Source organism: Oryctolagus cuniculus, chromosome 6, assembly GCF_964237555.1.
Source record: "Oryctolagus cuniculus chromosome 6, mOryCun1.1, whole genome shotgun sequence".
NCBI classification, from domain to species: Eukaryota; Metazoa; Chordata; class Mammalia; order Lagomorpha; family Leporidae; genus Oryctolagus; species Oryctolagus cuniculus.
The window spans coordinates 54,140,421-54,149,522 of NC_091437.1; the positions used below are offsets into that span (position 1 = coordinate 54,140,421).

A 9,102-nucleotide genomic window follows, 5' to 3' on the forward strand; every position below is an offset into this window, starting at 1 on the left:
TGTGTATTAACCAAGTGGCCTTGAGATCATTAATAATAAATTGCAGAGACCATATAACAAGCTAGCCTGCTTGCCCTACTTGGAAGATATTGCTTAGAGTTTATTTGCATTGTGATCCAAAGCACACAGTTGTCCAGGATGGAAAAAAATGGAATCAAGAGACAAAGACAGGACTTGAGGGATTTTTCTGTTTCATTTTCTGTGTGTCTGTGGGAAGCTTTCCACCTAAGCAACAAATCATCCCTAGGGAGGGCAGTGTCATCGTACGAGAAAGGAACAAAAAATGAAATGATGTCAGATTCCCATGGGAAAAATAGGTCTTATGTGAAAATTAATCTCAGTGTGTTACAACATTGGCTACATAAACCTGAACAAAACCTTGTGAGAGGGTGCCTTTTCCCCCTGAAGTCATCTTTCATAGCCATCTCTTCAGTTTGCGTGACACTGCCTGCATGACTCAGTATGAAGCCCCCTATTCCTGGAGGGGTCAGCAGAGGCTCTGTGTGGGCTGCCTGTGGGGAACGCAGCAAGGCAGGCTCAAGTGAGAGGAAGACCTGACCCTTATTTTTGATTCTGTGTTTCCTTTTTTGGGCTTGGTGTGCTTTGAATCACAGAGCAGTGATTCCTTCTGAGAGAAACCCTGAGAGACATTTTGCACCTAGGTAAGTGGAGACTAACCATAGACCAGGTGGCTACATGGCCTCCAGAATGTTACTAAGACTGGCACTAACCTGCTTCGTGATCTCCACAAGTCATTTACACTCCTCAAGCTTCAGTGCTCTCCCCTGAAATAAGGCCATAAATGATCTTACAACCCCTTGATTTCTGCTTCTACATAACCTCTGCCCTAGCTCTTCAATTTACTTGGAGGATCCCAGACTAAACCGAGTCAACTTTAATTCTGTATGGTTACTGCAATAAGTATCTGCAAATATTTTAACTGGACAAATACATGTGAATCCTACTTGAAATAAAGAACTCTCAAATGTCCTTAAAAGAGTGACCCCTTGGGGCAGCTATTTGGCCTAGTGGTAAAGCCTCCAGCTTAGATGTTCATGTCCCACATTGGAGCACTTGGGTTTGATCTCCAGCTCTGGCTTCTGACTCCAGCTTCCTGCTAATGCAAACCCTGGGTAACAGTAGTGATGGTTCAAGTACTTGAGTCCCTGCCACCAAAATCAGAGACCTGGATTGAATTCTACGCTCCCAGCTTCTGGCCTGGCCTGGCTGTGGCTGCTGTGGCATATGGGGCATATGGCATATGGGGCGTGAGCTAGCAAATGGTGTTGTGTCTCTTTTTCTTTGTCTCCCAAAACATACTAACAAATAAATAAATTTTTAAAACGTCCTTTTTACTCCACTTGCTTCCTGTGCTGAATGTGACTTTTGTGTTCACCAAGATCCTTCAACAGACTGTCATTCCCCACCCCTAATCCCAGTAGGATATGTTTATAAATAGTGAGTGTCTGGCATAACCTCTCATTATTGCTGCTGGTTGTGGCAAATGGTACTGTAAAGAGATTGAGCACTTTGGAAAAGATTAATATGAATATTAACTGTATAAATATATATGGTTTCAAAAATCTCTTTAGGTTTTTACTTCTTGTGTTCCTTAAGAATCGAATGTTTGTTCTCCTATTGTACTTATCAGTAAATTCTTAACTTTGTTAAAGAAAAAAAAAATCCAGGGCAAGTGCTTACATTATCACTGTCATCTGCTTGAAGCCTGAATTTCATTAAGTAGATTGTTAATAAAATGAGGAATGATATATCACAACTGCAATGCTGTATCTCCCAAAGTTAATGAAGAGTTATAATTTTCTAGACGACAAATTAAAAGGCTGTTAAAGTGGTTGGTAAGACTGTCAACGGATTTAGCAACATTCCAATTAAAATAGGGCATTAAAGAGAATTAAAATCTTGAATTTAGAGAAATGAAAAAATATGTTTAATATGTGATTTAATATAGTTAGGAGCCTTGGAATTTTTACATAAGATGAGATAGATAGCGTCTTAACAATATCCTGACATATTTAAGAAATATCTAATATAATTTCATAAGATCGGTCAATAATTTGCTTGCCTAAAACATTAAAATTAAACTTCTTCATTATAGAAACATTAGAGCTATAATAATATTTTTAATTTATAATAATTATATACATGAAGTGCATGGAATATTTATATATTTTTTAATGTATGTTTACATAATACCCATTCCTGGCAAATCAAGTTTTCATTTTTCCATTTTCATTGTAGTTCACCTTTGTCTGGATACATTTTTACATAGAATAGTTAGATTTTGTATGTTTTTTTCTAGTCATACTTCAATGTGACAAATCCTCAGTGTTTTTCTTTTTAATCACTGAATACCATTAATTGGATTGATGCTCTAAATTTTACTTAACCACTCTGAATATTAAGTAATTAGATGCATCCCTTATTTTGCTATAATAAGTGATTCCATATACATCGAGTAAGTTTCTAGAAATGGTTTTAATGGATTACAGAGGATTAAAACCTCTGTAGCTCTCCAAACATTATCAAACACCTAATCATGACTTTTATCATTTTACACTACCACTGATAATTTAACCACAGTTGTAATTCAGCTGCAAGGTGGGCAGCATTAGATTGCATCATTATTTTGTAATTTTTGCAAAATTAATAGGTAAGATGGTACCATATGGTTGTTAACTTATTTTTAACCAACCTGCCCTAAGAATTTCACAGATAATTAGATGACATGACCATTTTTCTCTATTAATTTGGTGCTCTATACATTATCCTTTGACAAGTAGTAATATGCAAAGTGACCCACATATGATGCTTTCTTATAGCAGATTACTGAGATATTCACAGAGTGAAATTAAGCTGAACTGGAACAAAGATTCCCATGAAATGAATAGGCTTCTGTTGCAGGAATGATGTTTTAATACAGGGAAAGAGAAAGCATTGAAAAGTGTTACAGGCTAACTAACAGGTACAGCACAGATGATTTGTTTAAAGTAGTACTAAACTTGAAAATTGAGTATTGTAGGAGCTGTAAAATCCTGACTATTCCCAAAGTAAAGACAAGGAAGAAACAGAAGGACAGAGAGCCCTCATGACCAGGATTGCTAGTTGAAGAACATGAGTGTACCCTGGGTATCTGGCATGGGCAATTCATAGAATGAAGTGATAGAGAGTAACAAGTATTCTTAATTCCCAAACCCTTGTTAGGTGACAGAGAAAATCAGAAACAGGTGTAGGTAGATCACAAAGTAGAGATCTACTTGGGAAGACTTGTGCTCAAGTCTCTGCTTGGATTCTTTGTCCCTTGCTTTGTCACTTGCTTAGAACATTGTATTAGCATGGCTCCCTCCCTCACTCCCTTCCAGGTTCTGCTCACACATTATCTCTCCCCACTAACTTGCTTGATATATAAAGTTCTGTATTCCCTACTGGCTGTTTACTCCCTATTTCCCTTTATAATGCTTCATAAACTGACAGTTGCTTGTTTATTTATTTAACTATATAATGTAAGAATGTAAGCTCCATAAGAACAGGGATTTTTTTTATCCCTTATGCTCAGTGCTATATGCTATAATAAGGCTTGCCATGTAATAGGTGCTTCATAAATATTTGTTGAGTGAAAGAATGAGTGAATAAATTATAGAAAACCAAAAATGGAGATATTGCCTGATCTCTGCTTGATAAACCAACCTGATATAAATGGTCATTCCAGTGTGAGCTGTTCACACGACATGCAATATTGGAACCAAACAGCATTTTTCAAGTGATGCAGTCTTCAGGGCAGCCAGTGAAGTGGAAGACAAAATTGAATCTGGGAGGAAACCTTTCTTGTGGTCACAAGTGTCTGTTTCTACATTTATTTCTGAGGAGGAATTAAAGGGAGATCGCAGAAGCCCACTTTTTATTATTTTCACTTAGAGATGAGTATACAGACATACTTGCATATACATGTGTGCAAATGTAAGAGTACACATAGCTACAAATAAGTATGATATGTGTACATATTTAGGAGTATTCACAAATTTCATGAAAGTGTGCTTTGTGTATATATATATATGAATACATGTATTGGGATTTTTAAAAGATGTGTTTAATAATTATTTGAAAGAGCAACAGGGAGAGAGGGAGAGACAGAAACCGATCTTCTAGCCACTGGTTCACTCCCCAAATGGCTGCAACAGCCAGGTCTGGGCTAGGCCAAAGCCCAGAGCCTCTAACTCCATCTGGGTCTCCCATGTGGGTGACAGGGACCCAAGTACTTGGACCATCTTCTGCTGCCTTCCCAGGTACATTTGAGAAAGCTAGATCAAAACCGCGAGAGAGGGGACTCAAATTGGCACTCCAGTATGGGAAGTTGCAGCTTAACCCCCTGTACCATAACAGTGGCCCACCCATTATCTTTTAATTCCAGAATTTTCAAGGACATTTGAACATATACACTTCACACAACTATATGGGTGTGAGTGTTTGTGGGACATACTTCTAAAATTTCTTAGAAAAATGAATTTGAAACATAAGTTTATTTTGGTGCAATTTTTTTTTTTTAAATCTGTGCATAGTTTTTATGTAGTACACATTTTGTATGAAGTTTTTGAGGATCCCACACTTAGGAATGATCGTATAATTTTCTTTTAACAAATGAACTTTTAATTCCATTTTCCATAAACATTTTGAAATGCCCACATATGTGTGCATTATCTAAATGTACTTTTATAAACTTTATAGAAGGCTTCCCATTGCATGGAGTCAGTCACAGCCAGCTAATGTTTTTTCTGTCCATTTAATGTCTGTTAAGAATTTCTTGAGGTCTTGCCATTGAGGAAACCTGAAATAAGTGAACTCAAAGTGGTAATTACAGTTGGAATTCTGGTGCTCGTGTTGTGTAGGCAAGAGGTAAGCTCTTCTATAAAGAGCTATGCTTTGTTGTGGCTAATTCGGCTTTTCTGAGAGTGTCACAAAATCAAGAGTATAGGATCTGTGCTACCCCAGCCTTCCTCTGCATACCCTTCAAAACCGGTGTTTTATGTCATCTTATCATCCCCTGGTCCTTCTTCAGTCTATTTAATTGCATTGGTGACATGCAGTATTCCTAACCCTTGCCTTCACCCCATGTCTGATTCCCCTCCTGCCATAGCTCCCCTAAGTTAAAGTAGCCATGGTCATCAAAGGCAGAATCTTTGCTTCCTCTCAGCACTCAATTATGCAACTCAAAAGGATTCTTTGAGTAGGCTGTGATTCTTCTTATTCAAGGAATGGCCTTTGGTGTTTTGCCTTTGAAATCAATTGATTTTATTTTTATATTTAGTTCTCATTCATTTTTTAAAACTTTCTTTTCCCCATCCTAAGTCAAATCAGCACTCAGATGACTGGTGGTTATTTATCTCAGCCCTTTTTTCACTCACAGAATTGAGAATTGTGATGCTAGGAGGGACTAGGAAGAGATCAACTCATCAAACCTACAGTTAATCACTAAAAGAATTCAGGTCTTTGCCATCTACCCTTCTACCAGGAAATGGATTCCTGAGCATCTCTCTATTATTCCTTTTGTGTGTTGTACTCAACGGAAATTTTTCATATCTCCATCTCTGCAACTCTGCTGTCAAGGGCAATCTCTTAGGCACTGCCTGCCATTGTGATTATTGCCAATATCACTGAATTAAGGTAATCAGGCCACATTCACTGCATACACTTGGAGCAGAAGCTGAAACCACAGGTGAAATTGAAATGCCCGGTAATGGCCATTTCAGTGTCGGTTTCCTGTTCTTTTCCTAAAGTGCATTTGCTTTTGCTTTTCCTCCTTGCCTGCTGAGATCATTGTGTGGGTGTGAGTGTCTGAGGGCTCAGGTTGATAAGTTGCAAAAGGAAAGGGGGAGAAAAAAGGCCACACAGCTTGAATAAATAAATGCACAAAAATGTATGGTGCACTAGCATGCCCTACTGCCATGTCTCCATCACTGCACAAGAATGTCCTCATATATTAACTTCAGCATCAGAATTCTGGAGGCAGGGAAGCAAAAGTAGCAGCTGTGGGAGCTCCCTAAAGTGGAGCCGGGCATGACATTCTGCATTCTGAAATTGCAAACCCACAGTTCAGTAGGTTGCAGCAACATAGAATGCAGATGGCGTGTTCCTTTGGATTGTCAGTGTAGTTCTACAGTATATATAAATGGCTTCAGTTTGCTCCTGTTGGCTCTGTCACTGCCTTTTAACACCAATGTGTCAGTAAAGCCATGTTCCAGTGACAATCATGTGTTGGTAATGGGGCTCAGAGGAGAATACCTTGAGAAAATTTGAAATTAACTATTTCAGAGTAGAGAAATCTTTCAGATGTTTTCATGTTGGAGAAATGAAATCCATAGAGCTCTTGGTATATGAAGTGGATTCAGGTACTTGGATTCACTTAATATATGTACCAGAGTTGTAGAATACATGAATGGTTCATTCTTTTTTTTCCCTCTTTAAAATACAAATGTGTGTTTTTCTCCACAGTGTGAATGATACAAGATAAGTTTGCATTAAAAAAAACTCTCCATTTGTTTTAAACCTCTTTGATTAAACCTCTTCATTTGATTAAACCTCTTCATTTTACCTATAAATTTCAGACACTAAAGTAATAATAAAACTACAATAAACTTTGTGACCTTCACCAATATACCATCAGAATAGGGTCTATTTTTGCAATCACCATGGAGTCCAAAGGAAAAGTTTCCATCCAGAAATTTTACTTAGAGGCTTCTCATTTTCAGGAACATCCACCATCTTTCCCTACACATTAGCCCCATGGGCCAGCTGACAAAATTATGTCTCTGGCCATTTGACATCTCCCACACCCCCTGTAGTCCCTAACTTATCAACTCAGACCCAAGAAGAGGGCTCTGTACTTGTGAGATTTATTCAAAAGGTAAAACTTTTTTTTTTTTTTTTTTTTTTTTGAAGAGCAAGCACATTTCTGGGGTGAAAGGCAGGACTGTGTTTGTGTCCCTGTTGGAATGCATGCTAAGTATCTATAGAATCTGCTACATGTACGGTCTACCGTGTTTAAGACCAGATGTCCTCATTCTGCTTTTAACTTATGCTTGTATGACCTTGGGCAATATACTTCTCTAAGTTTGAGAGGGCTTTTGTTAGATTTTCTTTCAAACGTAGATAATAATACTTTATTTGGGCTTGTTTTGAGTGTGAAATGAGAAAATCTAGGTGAAGGCACTTAAGTTGTCTGGCATTTAGAATTTCTCAGACAATGTTAGCAATGATCATTATTATGTTAATTACATTTACCCGTACAAACAAGGAAAGTCATAGAGGTAAACCAAAAGCTGACTTTTTATTCATCTCATTTTTAAAGGCCTTTCAGAGTCTTACTGTGAAAATGATTTAGAATCACAGATGGTTAATGCTAGAAGGAAAACTATAAAATTTAGTCAAATCCTCCTCATTTTACAGGAGGAATAAAAAAGTCCAGAGAAGTCTAGGAAGTGAATTCCAATGACAAGCATGAATCTGGGGGAAGAAATCATTGAAGGTGCTAGGTTTTCTCCAATCCAGTGTGATTTTTGCTGTGCCTATGACTAAAATAGACTTAAAAGTTAGCTGTACATTGTGTCTTTGAAAACAGGATGTCTTCAGGGTAAACCTCACTGTATATGCAAACCTGTAGAGAACGAATTAAATGGCTAGAACCTAGGAATCAGTGTCTGTGATAAGCACTTGTAATTTGCAAGGTCACTACTATGTTAAATCCTGTGTGCAATCAATCTTACATCATTCATTCTGCAAATATTAAAGCTCTGGCATATGTCAGGCACTCTGCTAGCATGATAGCTAATATGTTGAACATATGTAACACATTAAGCCAGTGGCTTAGAACTTTGCCTATATAATCTGATTGGATTCTAACAGAAATTTTATGAAGTAACTACTAGTATTAGTTCCATTTTAAGACATGACGATAAATCTCAATCAAATCAAAATCCCCATTCTTTTTTAACTTGGGCCTGCTGACCTTTGGCCTCTGAGCAGGAAGAGTAATTTATTTTTTTTCTGGTGCATAGTTAGTGCTTGATGAAATATCTGCTTAATGGATAAACATAATCTGATAGCAGTGACATATGTATGAAAGCATTAATGTGATAAAACTACTCTTGTCAGTACAAATACCAATACCTCAACACACAACATATAGTTAAGTCTCAAAAAGGAAAGTGGGGTTAGTTCAGAAAAGACCTGAATAGATTCTTTTTTTTTTTTTTTGGTTTCTGGTCCTATAACAAAATGCTGCCATCAAGGGTTTTTTTGTTTATTTGTTTGTTTGTTTTTGACAGGTAGAGTGGACAGTGAGAGAGACAGAGAGAAAGGTCTTCCTTTGCCGTTGGTTCACCCTCCAATGGCTGCCACGGCCGGTGCGCTGCGGCCTGCGCACCGCGCTGATCCGGAGGCAGGAGCCAGGTACTTATCCTGGTCTCCCATGGGGTGCAGGGCCCAAGTACTCGGACCATCCTCCACTGCACTCCCTGGTCACAGCAGAGAGCTGGCCTGGAAGAGGGGCAACCGGGACAGAATCTCCGACCGGGACTAGAACCCGGTGTGCCGGCGCCGCAAGGCGTAGGATTAGCCTAGTGAGCCACGGCGCCGGCCTGAATAGATTCTTAAACATGCAGATAAATACTGTTTTAGACAAAATCTCATATTCTTGCCTTCTACTCTTTCAGTGGATACAGAAGTAGATTATGCAGGTCCTCACCCTCAAGGAATGACTTAAGGTTTTATTTCAGACCTTCAACTCTGTTTTTTACTATTAGAGGGATCTCTTCCTATAAAGATCAAAAAAAATCAGTACTCCACCTGCATTGCTGATTCCCTGTTTCGCTATTTGCTTCCTTAGAATAAAGGGCACTTCCTCTCTGGGTATTTAGTGCCAGAAATAAACGGTGTTTTCACATGTCCTTACAAGCAATCAAGAATGGAGTTGAAAATTGATAATTGTATTAAAAAGGTTTTGTTTTAAAAAGTTTTCTTTTTTTCTTGGAAATCACATTGCACCTCTGTAGTGCATGTTCATGCAGTGAAGAATTTTTTTTTAATCAACGG

The 9,102-nt window shown here is 38.1% G+C and overlaps 1 protein-coding gene across 12 annotated transcripts in view; it reads left to right on the forward strand.

Moving 5' to 3' along the window:
* TENM2 (teneurin transmembrane protein 2) overlaps positions 1 to 9,102 on the forward strand; it is a 1,294,348-nt gene that overhangs the window by 336,571 nt on the left and 948,675 nt on the right. The window lies entirely within an intron of this gene.